Source organism: Stegostoma tigrinum, chromosome 46 (assembly GCF_030684315.1).
Source record: "Stegostoma tigrinum isolate sSteTig4 chromosome 46, sSteTig4.hap1, whole genome shotgun sequence".
Lineage (NCBI taxonomy): Eukaryota > Metazoa > Chordata > Chondrichthyes > Orectolobiformes > Stegostomatidae > Stegostoma > Stegostoma tigrinum.
This window is the reverse complement of record NC_081399.1, coordinates 11,973,217-11,991,053: the sequence shown is the minus strand read 5'-3', so window position 1 is coordinate 11,991,053 and position 17,837 is coordinate 11,973,217. Positions and strand designations below refer to the sequence as shown.

Sequence of the window (17,837 nt, the reverse complement as noted above, 5' to 3'; positions counted from 1 at the left end):
ATGTAATGGAGGTGTTTTGGGTGGTTTATACACAGACTGTCGGGTACCAGGGAATAAGTTTATGACAGGAGTACAGTCAAGGGCTTTGGTGTCATTTACACGGAATAACAGATATCTGGGAATGAGTTGCTGACCAGAAGCTAATGAGATCAGGTATGGTTTATACAGAGAATCACAAACACCAGGAATGAGTTACACAGAGCAATGTACTTGAGGGACATATGGGCTGAGGTGTGGTAGAGGAGTTTAATTTAGATAAGTGTGAGATGTTGCATTTTGGTAAGGCAAATCAGGACATGACTTGTACAGTTAATGGGAGGGACCTGGAGAGTGTTGTCAAACAGACTTGGGATGCTGACACACATTCCTTGAAAGTGGAGTTGCAGGCAGACAGAGTGGTGAAAAAAGTGTTTGGCATGCTTGCCTTCATTGGTCAATGCAATGAATATAAACAGGATGTCATGTTGGGGCTGGACTGGACATTGGTCAGTTCACTTTTAGAATACTGCATTCAATTTTAGACCCTTTACTATAACAAAGATGTTGTTGAAATGAAAGTGTTCAGAAAGGATTGACAAGAATATTGCCAGGGTTGGAGGTTTTGAGGTATAGGGAAAGGCTGAATAGGCTGGGGCTAGTTTCCCTAGAACGTTGGAGGCTGAGAGGTGACCTTTAGAGATTTATGAAATCATGAGGGGTATGATGGGGTGAATCGCTGAGGTGTTTTTCCCAGGGGAACAGTGTCCAAAACTAGAGGGCATAGGTTTAAGGCGAGAGGGGGAAAATATGAAAGGGCAACTTTTCATGTAGAGGTTGTGTGTGTGGAATGAGCTGCCTGAGGAAATGGTGGGGGCTTCTACAATTACAACATTTAAAAAGTGTTTGGATGGGTGCATGTATAGGGAAGGTGTAGAAGAATATGGGCCAAATGCTGATAAATGGGACAAGATTAATTTAGTATAACTGGCATGGACGAGTTGGACTGAATGGTCTATTTCTGTGCTGTATGACTGATTCAGCGACTCTGGTCTCAAAGTTCTCTGTGGCAAGGACTTCCAAAAACATACTATGCTTGGGCAAAATTCCTACTCATTTCAGTCTTAAGTTGGTTTCTCATTATTCTGAGATGATGCCCTCTGGTCCTTGACTCTCCTATGAGGGGAAACCGTCTCTTCACATTTACCTTGTCAAGCCCCTTAACAAACCCATATATTTCAATGAAATCACCCCTTATTCTTCTAAACTTCAGTGAGTAAAGTCCTAATCAATTTAACCTTTGCTTGTAAGACCATCCCTCCATGCCAGGGATTATCCCAGTGAACCTACTCCAAACAGCAAGGAAACCAAAACTACTCACTGTGTTCCAGAAGTGGCATCACCAGAACCTTGTACAATTGCTGTATCTTGTACTCCAAACCCATTGAAATAAGGAGCAAATTCCATTAGCCATCCTGATTCCCTGCTATACCTGTGTGCAAGCTTTGTGTTCCTTCCAAGTTTGTGTTGCAGCTTTCCTCCATTTAAATAGTACTCTGTTCTCCTGTTCTCCCTTCCAATATGAATGCCTTCAATTTCCCATGGGCTATTCTCCACCCTGCCAACTAACCTCCACCCAGCCCACTTCAGCTAAAAGTGTCTCATTTCATTATAATTTTCTTTAACTTAAACACAGTTGTTTCTGACCTGAGTTTTTCACTCTGAAAACTGAATATTAAATGCTTTCATGCTCCAAACACCCCTTTCCAGAGAGTGTTTTACTGAGATCTTTTATTAAACCTGCCTCACTGCCAGATCCAAGATGTGCTCCCTAGTTGGCTCCATGTGCCTCCTATCTTTGTTATTCTACAGAGTAGAGGCCATGACGTTTACGAGGTGCTATTAAAAGAACCGTGGAGTTTCTGCATCTCACACATTCTCATCACTGTGCACCAGTTCTGGAGAGTGTGAGCAAATGTGTTGATGAATGGAGAACTGATCAAGTGGGCTGCTTTGTCTCGGATGGTGATGACCTTTTTGACTGTTGAAGCCACACTCGTTGGCACGTACCTTCAGTGCCTGATAGATCGTGGATGGGCTTTGAGATTCAGGAGGTGAGAAGACAAGAAATCTCCACTCACTGCAGACTTCCCACTTCCCTGTTTATATTAATCGCACCATGACACAGTTGAATTTCTATTTAAAAGGAGCAACGAGGATGTTCTTCAGGTATTGTATTTCCAGGGGAGTTGGTTAGGGGTGGTCTAACTGGAATTTGCTTAATTCAAATATTAACTGTCACTTACCAGCCCAAGTCAGTTGTTCACTGCACTCTAGGAAGGACAGCCTCAAATTTTTGGTGAAATTCATTCGTGGGGATGTAGACATCCTAGGCTAGGCCAGCATTTATTGTCCATTCCTAATTGCAGTTACAAGTCAACCATGTTGCCATGGGTCTGGAATTAGACCAGGTAGAGACTGCAGTTTTCTTCCTGAAAGTACATCAGTGAACCCTCAACGATTGTAAAGGATTTTCTCGACAATTGTTTCATGGTCATTGAATTCAAATTCCACCATCAGGTCAGGGTGTGTTTTTCTATCATACCAATCTATCAAGGGGGGAAAAGGGTTTGTTTATTTTCCATTTCCGGCTGTCAGACGTCTGCCCTATGTGGTTTTAGTAATTTGGGTTATCTACCTTATTTCTTTACTTCCTCGCTGTCCCTCATAATAACTCTTCGATTCCCAGGATATGTGGCAAAACTGGGTATGTGTAACTGAGTCCTAAGTCAGTTGTGATCCCAGTGAATTGTACAGTGTTTTAAGGAGATGTTTGGTAATGTAGTTTACAGGAGGGTTCAACAATTTGTTACAGGAAGGATTGTAACAGCCTCGATAGAAACTTGATTTTTTTCTTTCTGTTTCTGCTCTCAGATCTGAACTCTGCAATCCTTGAATTCCTCACCAAGTGTGATGATTGCCAGCTGTTCCAGTTGACAAAATTCTACCGAGACAGACTTGAACAAGCAATTGAAGAGGGGGTAGAAGGCCTCGGACTGATGTTAACAGGTACTGACCAATTCACTGGACCAGAACATCAAGTAAGTGAAGGCAGTGCTCAAATTACATTGGCAGTGGGCTAAATTGCCTAGGAGAATTCAATCATTGGAGTGACCATCCAAAAAAAAGCTCCCTGTAAATGGGACAAAACAAAACCATCTGAGAGGAAGCTCCTGTAAACACAGCCTGGTTTTCTCCCATGTTGGCTGCTGATTGGTTCACATTTGAAACATTGAATCCTGATTGAAAGAGCAGGAATTGGTCTTTTGGCCAATTGACCTGACTTTACCATTCAATATGATCATGGCTGACCCTATTTCTGAATAATCAGAGTCAAATCTACAATACAGAAAAGACCCTTCAGCATACTGTGTCAGAAACAACCACCTAACACTTCCAAACCCGTTTTCCAGCACTTGGCCCATAGCCTTATATGCCTTGGTATGGCAGGTACACTTGTAAATGTGACTAAAGTGTTCTGAGGGTTTCAGCCTCTCTCACCCTTGTAAGCAGTGAGTTCCAGATTCTCACCACCCTCTGGATGGGAAAAGCTTTTCCTCACATCCCCTTTAAACCTCCTGCCCTTTTCCTTAAATCTATGCCCGCTGATCATAACTCTCTCCTCCCAAGGGGAAAAAGTCTGTCTTATCTATGCCCCTCATAATTTCTCGTCCTCCCAACCCGATCTTCTCTGCTCCAAGAGAAACAAACCCAAGCTGCCTAAACTCTGTTCATAACGGGGAAACTCCAGCCCAGGCAACTTCCAAAAAAATCTCCTCTGTGCTGTCTCCAGTGCTTTCATTCTTCCTATAATGTGGATACCAGAAGTGCACATAATAAGCTAGCTGTGACCTAACCAGCATGTTTTAGAGTTACAGTGTACTCTCCTGGTCTGACCACATTCATTTCGTCTCTAGTTAGCTAGCTGCTGCTTAAATGTATTCAGTGACCTGGGCCTCCACAGCTATATATTGTTAGGCGTTTTAAATGTTCACAACTCTGAACAAATTTCTCCTCCATTCTAAATGGCTTGTTCTATATCCTGAGACCATGACCCCCTTGTTTTATACCCCCAAGAGAAGAAAACATCACGTTGTATTCAGCTGTATCCGAATTTTATGTTTGTGAGATTCTCTTCATTCTTCTAAATTTCATTAAGGAGACCTAGTTGACCCAAGTTCTCGCTTCCCCAGAGTCACTCCTAATACCTCAGGAATGTAAATTCATCCCTCCTACCTGACCCCTGAAGCCACACATCTATCCAGTATATTCTCCTAATCCTGATTACGCTTGCATGCAAATCGAATGACTATCAAGAGGATCAAGGGTTATGGGAGCAAGTGGGAGAGTGATGATGAGAAACTTGTCAGCCATTATTGAATGGTAAAGGAGTCTTAATGGGTGGAATGGCCTAATTTTAGCTGTCTTACGGTTTTTTGGGATTATAGTACCTAGAAAAATGTGTAAAATTGTCAAACAAATCTGTCAAAATGACACTATTTGAATGTATGAAATACTTACAATAAAGTAGATTAATTAAGAGGGACTGCGCTCTCCATGACTCCCTTGTCTGGTCCACACTCCCCTCTAGCCCACCACCCCTGGCACTTTTCCTGCAACAACAGTAAGTGCTACAGCTGCCCGTACACCTCCGAGCCCCCAAGAAAACCTTCCACGTCAAACAGATGTTCACCTGCACATCTGTTAATGTGGTATACGATATCCACTGTTCCCGACTTGGCCGCCTCATCGGGGAAACCAAGCAGAGGCTTGGAGACTGCTTTGTGGAACACCTATTCTCTGTTCGCAACAAATGACTGCACCTCCCAGTCGTGAACCATTTCCACTCCCCCTCCCACTCCTTGGACAACATGTCCATTCTGGGTCTCCTCCAGTGCCTAAACAATGCCACCCGAGGATTGCAGGATCAGCCCCTCAGTTTTGGCTTGGGAACCCTGCAGCCCAATGGTATCAATGTGGACTTCACAAGCTTCAAAATCTCCCTTCCCCCCCCCCCCCCCCCCCCCCCCCCCCCCCCCCACTGCATCCCAAAACCAGCCCAGCTCATCCCCCCTTCCTTGATCTGCCCGTCTTTTCTCCTACCTGTCTGCTCCTGTCACCTCAACCCCCCACCCCCACCTCTGACCTACCAGCCTCATCCCCACCTCCTTGGCCTGTTTGTCTTCCCCTGACTGACCAACCCCCCTCATCCTAACTCCCCACCTTCTCTCACCTTTATTGGCTCCATTCCCGCCTCCTTAACCTGTTCATCACCTCTCCACGTATCTGCTCCTTTGTCCTCCTCTGTCAGCCTCCCTCTCCCCCATCTCTCTCTTTATTTCAGAATCCCCTACCTCTCCCCCATTTCTGAAGAAAGGTCCAGACCTGAAACGTCAGCTTTCCTGCTGTTGTGATGCTGCTTGGCCTGCTGTGTTCATCCAGCTCTATGCCTTGTTACCTCTGATTCCCATTGATTCCATTTTTGCTTTGGCTCTTTGATGCCACACTCGGTCAAATGCAGGCTTGATGTCCAAGGTGTCACTTTGCCCTCACTTTGGAATTCAGTTCCTTGTATCCATGTTTGATCTAAGTGTGTAATGTGGTCAGGAGCTGAGTAGCTCTGGTGGAACCCAAACTGAGTGTCCATGAGTAGGTTATTGCTAAGCAAGCGAAATTTGATAAAACCATTTCATGTCACTTGCCACCACCTTACTGGGGCAGCAATTGTCTGAATTGGATTTGTTCTGCACAGGAAATAGTCTGTCAATTTTCCACACTGTTGGGAGATACCATTGCTGCTTTAGCTATACCAGAACAGCTTGGATAGGGATAGAACATAGAACAATACAGCACAGAACAGGCCCTTTGGCCCTCAATGTTGCGCTGACCTGTGAACTAATCTAAGCCTATTCCCCTACACTATCCTGTCATCATCCATATGCTTATCCAAGGACTGTTTAAATGCCCCTAATGTTAACTGAGTTAACTACATTGGTAGGCAGGGCATTCCACGCCCTTACCACTGTCTGAGTAAAGAACCTGCCTCTGACATCTGTCTTAAATCTATCACCTCTCAATTTGCAGCTATGCCAATGCAGCAAATTCTGGAGCTCAAGTCTTCAGTATTGTTGCTGGGATGTCAGCAGGGCCTATAGCATTTGCAGTGTCGAGGTCCTCCAAACATTTCTTGCTATCATGTGAAGTGAGTCAAATTGGCTGAAGGTTAGCATGTGCTCATTTTGGAAGGAAGAACAAAATAACAGTTATTTAAACTGAGGAAAGCTGCAACACAAAGGGACTTGGGGAAACTTGTGCATGAAACAGAAAGCTGACACACACTGTGCAGCAAGTAATCAGAGACAAATGGAATGTTATCCCTTCGTTCAAGGATATTGGAGTGCAATTCAGGAAGTCTCGCTGCACCCCTGTCCATGTTGCTGTGAGACCATATTTGTAGTACTGAGAGCAGTTTTGATCCCCTTATTGAAGGAAAGACACCATTTTGATGGAGACAGTTCAGAGAAGATTGACGAGGTGGATCTCTGGAATGGAAAGTCTACTCCATGGGCAAAAGCTAAACACTGTCTCCTGGATGCCCAGTTTTGAGTTGCCAGGTCTGTTTGAAGTCTGTCCAATTTAGCATGATTATAATACTTCAAGGCATAATGGAGGGTATTCTCAATATGGAAGTGAAGCTATGTCTTCATGAGGTCTGTGTGCTGATCACTCTTACCACGGCCGAGAATGAAGCCAAGTGTGTTTTCCTGGTTCCCTCATCACCTGCTGCAGACCCAGTCTAGCGGTTATGTCCTTTAGGACCCAACCAGCTTGATCAGTAGTACTGCTGCTGAGTCACTAGAATCATAGAATCCCTACAGTGTGGAAACAGGCCTTTAGTCCCAATAAGTCCACATTGAACCTCAGAGCATCCCACCCAGACCAACCCCCCCCCCCCCCCCAACCTCCCCAATGACCCACCTAACCTACACATCCCTATTGGCAATTTAGCATGGCCAATCCACCCAGGCGGTAGACTTTGAAATCTCCCAACCAGAGTACATTTTGTGCCTTTGCCATCCTTGGTGCTTCCTCCAAGTGTTGCCTGACATTGAGGAGTATTGATTCATCAGCTGAGGGAGGATGCTATGTGGTAATCAGCAGGAGGTTTTCTTGCCCGTGTTTACCTAAAGCCATGAGACTTCATGGGGTCTGGAGTCAATGTTGAGGATCCTAGAGCAATGCCATCGTGACTGTATTCCACTGTGCCGCCCCCTCTGTTGGGTCTGTCCTGTGGTGAGACAGGACGTATCCAGGGCTGGTGATGGTGTCTGGGACCAATTTCGGTCAGGTATGATTCTGTGAATGTGACTATGTCAGGCCGTTGTTTAACTAGTCTGTAAGACAGCTTTCCCAATGGTGGCACTAACCCCCAGATGTTAGTGAGGAGGATTTTGTCAGGTTGACAGGGCTGTTTCTGCTGTTGTCTCACAGGATTACCTGTTAGACAAATCTACTTTTCTGAATTTTCCTTTTTAGCATGGGGTGTGTTTGAGATATACCTATATTGGAACAATTAATGATAGTTACTGTATCTATTCTAAGTTCTTCCTTGTTTTGCTTTTATATTTTAACTTTTGTGCTTAAATTGTATTTTTTTTTTATACAAGTAGTTTTGACCAGTTGCATTGCATGTGGAATTGGGCACTTTACTTATTTTGAAGGCAGATGTAAAGGTTAGGGTCCACGCAACCTTAAAATATTGAGGGGTCTGGTCCGTAACTGTACGATAGTTCTGAAGAAGGGTCACTGGAATCAAAACACTTGCTCTGCTTTCTCTCTACAGATGCTGTCAGACCTATTGAGTTTCTGCATCAATTTTTATTTTAGTTGTAGGAATAGATGGGTCTTTTTCTGAGTGGAAGGTAGTGAAAAGTGTTTTACTACAAGGTTCAGTGCTTGGAACCCAGCTATTTGCAATACATAGGAATGATTTGGATGAGGGCATCAAATGTAATGTTTGAATTTCTCGAAGATGCAAAACTAAATTGTCATGTAAGGATAATGAAAAGAGGCTTTAGGACAATTTAGGCAAACTGAATGGATAGGATGATGCAGTGTAGCATAAGTGTGGTGCCATCCACTTTGACAGGAAAATCATAATGGCTGCTTATTAATTGATATATTGGGAAATGTTGATGTTCAAAGGGGACCTGGGTATCTTTGTACACTGGTCATTGAAAGCAAACATACAGGTGCAGCAAGTGATTAGGAAGATGAATAGTATATTGGCTGCCTTTGTGAGAGAATTTGAGTACTGAGATAAGGAAACTTTACTTCGCTTGTACATGGCCTTGTTGTAAAGGAGGAACGTACAATACGGGCGTAGGAGTAGGCCACTTCGCCCTTTTGAGCCTGATCCACCATTCAGTTAGATCATGGTTAATCATCCAACTCAATACGCTGCTCCTGCTTTCTCCAATTACCCTTTAATCCTTCAGCCCCAGCTCCTTGAAAGCACCCTATGTTTTGGCCTTAACCACTTTGTAACGATTCCACAGGTACTTCACTGGGTGAAGAGATTTCTTCTCAGGCCTGATTGGCCTACCCTTTGACTGTGACCCCAGGTTTTGCACTCTCCTTTCAGCAGAAATATCTTTCCTGTACTTAGCCTATTTAGTCCTGTTAGAATTTTTTGTAGATACCTGAAAAAAACCCCATTCTTCAAAACTCCAGTGGATATAATCTAACCCATCCTGATCTCTCCATGTGTTAATCCTGCCAGCTGTGGAGTTATTTCGATAAACCTCCATAGTCCAAACACCCTTTTTCAGAAAGACCAAAACTACTACTACTAAAAATTGCTCACATTGTAGGTATTGCTGGCTGGGCCAGCACTTATTGCTTCCTTGCCCATGAGAAGGCGCTGGTGAGTTGCTGCCTTAAACTGTTGCAGCCCATGTGTGTAGGTAGTCCCTCGATGCCATTAGGGAGGGAATGCCAGCATTTTCACCCACAACAGTGAAGGAACAGTGATATTTCCAAGTCAGGATGGAGAGTGGTTAGGAGGGGAGCTTGCATATGGCGTTTTCCCCATGTTTTTGCTGCCTCGTCCTTCTAGGTGGAAGTGGTTGTAGGTTTGGAAGATGTTGACAAAGGAGTCATGATGAATTTTTGAAAGTAGTACAACACCAGGTTATAGTCCAAAGTTGATTTAAAATAGCGAGCTTTTGGAGCACCAGTCCTTTGTCAGGGGAAGACACTTGACCTGATGACGGAGCAGTATTTTAAAAGTTTGTGATTAAGTAAACCTGTTGGACTCTAACCTAGTGTTGTGTGACTTCTGACTTTTTCCGCCCCAGTTCAACACCAGCATCTCCATAGGTTGGTGAATTTCAGCAGTGTATCTTGCAGCACTGTTTACTTGCTGCTGTTGAGGTTCAGCGATGGAGGAAGTAGACATGGGGCCAGTCAAGCAGGCTGCTTTGTCAAGTTTCTTGTCAGAGCTGCACTCATTTTGTATTGTGTACAAGCTTTGAGAGTCAGAAGGTGAATTATTGACTGGAATATTCCTTGCCTCTGACCTTTTTTATATTACTGTTTATGGTGAATCCAGTTGAGTTTCTGGTCAATGGTAGCTCCTAAGATTTTGATATTTTGAGTTTTAGTGATGGTGGCATTATGGAATATCAAGGGGCAGTGTGTTAAGTTTCCATTTATTGGAGATCATCACGCCTGGCATTTGTGTAGTGTGAATGATATTTCCACTTCTCTGCCCAAGCCTAGATATTGTCCAGGTCTTTGAGCATTTGGACGTGAATCTTCTTTCAATGCTCCCTCCATGTGTGGGAAAATACACATGGCCTTCACCAAGGCTGTGTAAAATTGCAGCAAGAAATCCTTGTTCCTGTACTCAATCCTCTCACTATGAAGACTAAGGAACCATTTGCCTTGTTCATGGCCTGCTACTTCTGCATCCTTCCTTCCAGTGACTGGTGTACAAGGACTTCCCCCTTTTCCAATCTCTTGCTATTCAGTTAATTTGCCTTTCTGTTTTTGCTTCCAAAATGGATAATCTCACTTTTATCTGGATTATGCTTGATGTGTCATGCATTTATCCAAATCACTCCGTCCTCCTTATTGTTCACTACCCCTGCCCCTCCCCATGCAGCTTTGTGTCATAAGCAAACTTGGAGATATTTCATTGAATTTTCCCTCATTTGAAATGATATTGTGACTAGCTGGGGGCTCCAAGGGCTGATTCCTGCAATATTTTCAGGTTGTGAGACATTCGAACAGCCTACCTTAAAAGGGTGAAGGTGGGGGTCATTGAGCATGTTCTTGGTAATTAAGCCTGCTGATAAGGACGGCGGTGTTGTAGTCTGGTGGACTGATCTCTAGCAATGACCCAAGCGGTCAGACCTATTGTTTCCACCTGTCCCTGCCCCACAGAACTCGTCTTCCTCCCTTGACTCAGTCTTTTCTCCACTGGTCCAGCCACTTCCACTTAGATCAGGAATTCCTCTGTGTTACACTAGCTTGAGAATTTCCAGTTTGCAGGCTCTAGCTGCCCCTTCTTTACTATGGACGTGCAATTCCTTTACACATCCAACCCTCATCAGGATGCTTTGAGCTCACTCATCTCACTGGAGCAGCATGGTCACTGAGTGGTTAGCACTGCTGCCTCACAGCACCAGGGACTTGGATTCAATTCCACCCTTGGCAACTGCCTCTGTGGAGTTTGCACATTCTCCCAGTGTCTGTGGGGGTTTCCTCCGGGTGCTCTGGTTTCCTCCCACAGTCCAAAGATGTGCACGGTAGGTGGATTGGCCATGTTAAATTGCCCGTAGTGTTCAGGGATGTGTATTTGGGTGGGTTATAGGGGTGGGACTTGTGGGTGTGGACTTGTTGGGCCGAAGGACTGTTTCCACACTATAGGGATTCTGTGATCTTCCTGCAACAAAGGCCTGAATCGTCCCCAACCACCATCATCTTCCTCTGCACCAAGCTCGTCCTCACCCTGAACAACTTCTCTTTTAACTCCCCCCATTTTCTCCAGGTCAAAGACATGGCCATGAGTAGTGACACGGCCACCAGTTATGCTTGTCTGTTTCGGTACGTGTAACTTCCTTGTTTGAGTCCCCAACCGCAACTCTTTCTCCAGTATATTTGTTTTTCCCTCCAGTTTCCATCCCACTCTCATCATCCGGGCCATGTCACACCTCCCCTTCCCTTCCCTAACATCTGTTTCCATTTCTGGGGATAGGCTGGCCGCCAATATCTACTGGAAGCCCACAGTTACCCTGACTGTATCTCCTCCCAGCCTGCTTCCTGTAAAGCCTCTACTTCATTCTTGCAGTCCCTCTGTCTCCATCACATCTGTTCAGACGATGCCAGTTTTGATAAGGGAGCTTTCGAAATGCCTACCTCCTTCAGGATTCCCTAGCATCATTGTTGACAGGGCCCTTAGCAGGGTCTGACCCATCGCTCTCGCTTCGGCCCTCACCCCGCTGTTCCCCCTCACAACAACAATAGGGTCCCCCTTGTCTTCACCTACCATCCCACCAGCATCTACATCCAGAAGATCACTGGCTGCCCTTCCAGCGAGATACCACCACTGGACACATTTCCCTCTCTTCCCTTGGCAATATTCTGCAGGAAACATCCCTCCAGGACACCCTGGTCCACTCTTTGTTCACTCCCAATGATCTCCCTGCCACAGCCCCACAGTGACACCTCCTGCAACCACAGAAGGTGTAACACTTGTCTGTTTATGTCCTTCAGTATCCCAGGTGAAGCAGTTCTTTACCTGCACTTCACACAGTCTAGTCTACAGCATTCACTGCTCACAATGTGGTCTTCTCTACATTAGGCAAATGAAGTGTAGGCTGGGTGATAGCTTTGCAGAATGCCTACGTTCTCTCTGGAAATTTAAAAAAAAAACCCTGTGCCTCAAGTTGCCTCCCACTTCAACATATTACCCTGTTCCCTGGCCAGTATCTGTCTCAGGGTTGCTGCAGTGCTCCAGGGAAGCTCAGTGCAGGCTAGAAGAACAACACCTCATTTTCTGCTTGGGGACCCTGAACCCAGAAGGCTGCAATATCACCTTCCGTGAACATTAGGGCTTCAGCCCTCCCACTTCCTTAACCCAACCCCCACACCCGGACTTGTATCACACAGTTGTTACATATTACACCCCATTGTAACATTAACAGCTTTTTACCCGACTAGCCAGATTGCTACCCTGGAATCCCCAACCAAGTGCCCTCCTGGTAGGGGGCAGATAGAAAAAGATACTCAGCATTTATTTCACAGACGCTGAAACCAGATGAGATTACATAGGCAAAGTGTTGCCTATAAAGATCCAGTCCTCTTAGTTAAACTCACAGTGAGGAATCAGTAAAGACCCAGAATGAAACCTGGCTTCAAGGAGTGTAACTGTTGTTTTCTGCAAATTGCTCAGTGACGGATAGTCACAGTCATTACATTCACATGAGACTGCCAATTTTCTTGAGAAAATTAATGTATTTATTGCAGGGAGGAAAAAAGAAGCTATGTAAGAGCATTTTGAAAGAACTGAAAAACAATTATAAAAATTTGCCCAAAGATTTTTGTTTCGGTTGTTTAAAATCCTCAAAAAGACAATTGTGGAAGCAACAAAAAGTCTTTTTGACCCAAAGTAGTAAATATTTTGTTGGGTATTTTGCTTATAGGGTAAAGACATTTCGACAATAAGCCTGATAGGGGGTTGGGTCTGGGTGGGATGCTATTCAAAAAGTTGCTGCAGATTTGATGGGCTGAATGGCCCCTTTCTGCACTGTAGGGATTCTATGATTTTGTGATTCTATGTGTAATAGTCAGGGTGATTGCAAGTTACTAGCTACATTCCTATTGGTAATGAAAGAGGCAACTTTTTCCACTTAAAAATGATCCATAATTCAGTCATTATATTTGAAGCCAATGTAACATTCAACAGAAGCATATTTTCAGCTTCTAAATCTTACATTGTTGGAATCTAGGACCCTTCTGAAGGAGGGTCTAGGCCTGAAACGTCAGTCTTCCTGCTCCTCTGAAGCTGCTTGACCTGTGTTCATCCAGCTCTACTCCTTGTTATCGCGGATTCTCTGGCATCTGCAGTTCCTGCTATCTCATCAATGATCTAATCCAGTTTATGCTCAAAAAGAGACAAAATAAGATTTTTGGGAGAGCTCATCATGCTACATGGAGGAGAACTCGAACACTTAGCAGTTGAACATTCCTAACAAGTCACAGTGACATGAGATACAAGGAGGAGAACAGTAAGGGAAGAAAGCAAACTGTTCACTCTCAGCTGTCCTGCCTGATCTGGACAAATCCTAGTACTTGTCACAGCTGTATGTTTTGCTGCATAAATTGTGTCATATTCTATCCTTAAACCTTGATTAAACTCAACATATCATTGTGTTGATTGTAGTTAATCTGTATTAATTATATGCTTGGCCAGTGTGGGAAGATGTGAGGCAGGTGTAAGAGTAAAGGGCTATCTCCTAAACTTCCACAGAAATACACTGCAGGAAATGAATGGGACCCTGATGACTAAGGAAGGACCCACGTGCCTTAAGAGGGAATCATCCCTTGGGAATGATAAAAGGGATGGGAAGTGAAATATGTGCTTGGTGGTGGTGTTATGCTCTTGATGGGTTTGTTTATAATGCAGATAACCGGTTCACAGTTAATAAAGAGAACTAAAAATCAGAAGGAGGAAGGAAAAGTCAAATCAGGAAAATTTATTCACGTGATAGATAATAGAATAAAGTATCATCTACCATGAAAATTACTGAAGAGCAAATTGATGTGGGGTCCAGAAACAATTGAAGGTGTTTATGTAGATCCCATCAGTAGAGGAGACAGGACTAATCATCTCTGTAACAAGGCATGACATTTTTAGGTCAAGTAGCCTATTCAGACCCTCATGTAACAGCAGTTTCAGTCTACTTTCATTGATTTTTGTCTTGTAACGTTTCCTGTCATGTTACTGAATGCCATTAGAAATAGACCACCTGCCCACATTAATGCAATATTGGAACAGATAAAAAAACAGTTTCAACTATTTCACCAATAATTATACTTTAATTATTTAATTTTGGTCCGAGTTTCCAGCAATGAGGATCAATGGTCGGCACAACATCGTGGGCTGAAGGGCCTGTTCTGTGCTGTACTGTTCTATGTTCTATGTTCAATGGAGGATTTAGAAGCTGAAAATATGCTTCTGTTGGATGTTACATTGGAGTCAAATGTAATGACTGAATTGAGGATCATTAAGTTGAAAAAGTTGCCTCTTTGCTTACCATTAGGAATGCAGCTAGTAACTTGCAACGACCCTGACTATTATCAATAGAATCACAAAGTCATAGAATCCCTACAGTGCAGAAAGGGGCCATTCAGCCCATCAAATCTGCATCAACCTTCTGAACAGCATCCCACCCAGACCCAACCCCCTATCAGACAAGGAGAGACATAGAGTTAGTGCTCCTCACATTTTCCATGCTTGAACATTCTCTTGTTATTCTTCGATAAGATTAAACAACTTCTGACCTCCCACTCTCTTTGCTGTTAAATGATATCATTTCAATATCTCTCATTTCTTCACTTCTTTTCTGCCTGTTTAAACTGGGATAAAGGGCCTTTCAGGCTGATTTCAGTTGTTGGCAAGACACTGAAATCACAAGAGAGGCCCTTAAATGATTTCTGGGAAAGGGAACGGGCCATTTGAAATTCACAACATAGCTTCTGAAAAGAAATATTATCTCTACCCAATAAATTTGATAATTTAAGGAAGTCACAAGTACAGTGGATGAAGGGATTCTGGTGGACTAATCTGTAGCAAAGTTTGCAGAAAGCTTTTGATAAAGATTCCCTGCGCTGGTTTGCTCCATTCTGTGAAGTTTTGTTATATTAGAAGAAATTTGAAACACTGAAATCAGAACAGTACAGTATTGAATCCTGCAGTAAAAACTTAGCAATTTACAGAGACTTTTCAATTTGACGTTACAAATGATCTGTCCTCGGGACTCACTCATGTCACATAACTACTCAGTCTACACTAATGAACTGGAGTATCATTGGGAGCATAATTAGTACATTTAAATTGATACAAGCATTTGTGAATATCAAGACAACAATCTAACATGCAAAAACCTCAAAATGGATCATTTATTTCATTTGGGTGAAGGCCATGTTATTCGTACTGGTCAGAATAAAGCAGAAAATAATTACAATTGGTAGGAAACGACAGGGCGAGGGGGATGTGGGGGGTGGGGTGGTGAAATCTCGCTATTATAGCATGCACATCAGCAAAAATCCTGAGCAACGTTATTCTAGTTTTAATAACATGGATTCTAAAGTAAAGAGGACTTTGGATTTGTACCTTTGTAGCAGGGAAAACCAATGTTAGTCTAAAGAAAGTTGAGGAGGGGAGGACGTCATTTTGAAGAGCAAGTTGAGACAGCTTCTCCAAGAAATCACACTGCAAAACGTACCTGGTGAGAGAACTGCAGCGTATTGTTGACTTGCAGAAAAGTTGGTCAGGGCCCACAAGCAGGTTGAGTTCAAAAGAAAAGGTGCTTTTCCAGTGTAAGGGCAGTGGGTTTTTAAGCAGTATCCAAGGACGAGCTGAATCAATTTGTGTGTGATACTGGGAATTCGAATGGCATCCCACCCTTGGATGTACATGGCCATTCAGCCATCCTCATTGGTGGGATAGTGTGAATATTGAATAGTGCTCATTGTCTCTGTCTGTCTGTCTGTCTGTCTGTCTGATGTCTCGGACAACTGCACCCAGTAAAGCGAATTTTCTCCTGTTGTCAAATAACTGACTTGCCTGTGTGCAGTAGGTTGTGAAACAATTTGTCACAGTGTCCTTGCTCTTTTTCATATTTGCGTGATGTGCTCATGTGGCTATTATTACCTGCCATACTCTGTTCTATTTTATTTCTTTCTCGATACAGGGCATCCCTGTGGTGTTCCACCCCTCCATGCAGGATCTGCAGAACCTGGATACCATGCCTGTTTCACTGTTCATTTTCATGGCTGATAGGCAAGCATGTGGCTGAGTAATGATTGTTTCTGTCATGTTACTCAACCTGTGTGCAGTGGCTTTCTGGAACATCTGTTTGTGCACAGACGGATGTTGTAGTGGGAGATGAGCATTGTTCATCCAGATGTTTGCATCACTGGGATTGGGTGCGAATAACACAGAATGACATTATGGTCTAAAACATGGACAATCTGACACATGGTTTGGCACATGGTTTTGTTGACAGTCTAGACATGTAAAGTTAACAATGAGGTATAGACATAGAACATTACAGCACAGTACAGGTCCTTTGGCCCTCGATGTTGTGCCGACCTGTCATACCGATGTTAGAATTTCTGTCATTTAACATGTAGTTTATGCCAAAATATTCCTTTGGAGGATCTGTATAAGTTATGGGGACAGAATTGGGCCATTTGGACCAAGAACCTTGTAATCCATAGGTTGGCCTCATGCAATGTTAATATTGCTTTCTGTCCAGTGTTGTGAGCTGTATATTTGCTGGGATACAGACATCTACATGACTGGCCTTTGATTATAATTGCTGTGTGAGCTCTCCTTACAAATTTGCAATAGATTGAGTCACAATGTAAACCTTCCCATGGAAAGCTAAAGCTTGGCCATCGCCTTACCAGTCAGTCAATCTCTAGCAAATACACTCCAATGACAACAGTCTGAAATCTCCTCTGAAAAGGCAACATGACTTCTTCACATCTTCCTGTGTCAATGTGACTGGTTACCAGAGCAACCTTTGATATAGGGCCTGAGATGTGAAAAAGCAGCTTCCTCCTGTTAGGCTGACGTTCCCTTGTAAGGTCAACACAAGCTCAAGAAACAACATTTAATTTTTCAACACTGCATTGTACAAACTAGTTCACTGATCAGACACTCTGAAGACAGTCAACAGAAGTTGCCGGAAAAGCTCAGCAGGTCTGGCAGCATCTGTGGAGAGAAATTGTTAATGTTTTGGGTCAACAGACAATAGGTGCAGGAGTAGGCCATTTGGCCCTTCGAGCCAGCACCACCATTCATTATGATCATGGCTGATCATCCACAATCAGTATCCTGTTCTTGCCTTATCCCCATAACCCTTGATACCACTATCTTTAAGAGCTCTATCTATCTCTTTAGAACATAGAACATAAAACATAGAACAGTACAGCACAGAACAGGCCCTTCAGCCCACAATGTTGTGCCGACCATTGATCCTCATGTATGCACCCTCAAATTTCTGTGACCATATACATGTCCAGCAGTCTCTTAAATGACCCCAATGACCTTGCTTCCACAACTGCTGCTGGCAACGCATTCCATGCTCTCACAACTCTCTGCGTAAAGAACCTGCCTCTGACATCCCCTCGATACTTTCCACCAACCAGCTTAAAACTATGACCCCTCGTGCTAGCCATTTCTGCCCTGGGAAATAGTCTCTGGCTATCAACTCTATCTATGCCTCTCATTATCTTGTATACCTCAATTAGGTCCCCTCTCCTCCTCCTTTTCTCCAATGAAAAGAGACCGAGCTCAGTCAACCTCTCTTCACAAGATAAGCCCTCCAGTCCAGGCAGCATCCTGGTAAACCTCCTCTGAACCCTCTCCAAAGCATCCACATCTTTCCTATAATAGGGCGCCCAGAACTGGACGCAGTATTCCAAGTGCGGTCTAACCAAAGTTTTATAGAGCTGCAACAAGATCTCACGACTCTTAAACTCAACCCCCCTGTTAATGAAAG

At 43.7% G+C, this 17,837-nt stretch overlaps 1 pseudogene; it reads left to right on the top strand.

The window, feature by feature from the left end:
* LOC125449543 (NACHT, LRR and PYD domains-containing protein 3-like) overlaps nt 1-17,837 on the top strand; it is an 84,568-nt pseudogene that overhangs the window by 7,462 nt on the left and 59,269 nt on the right.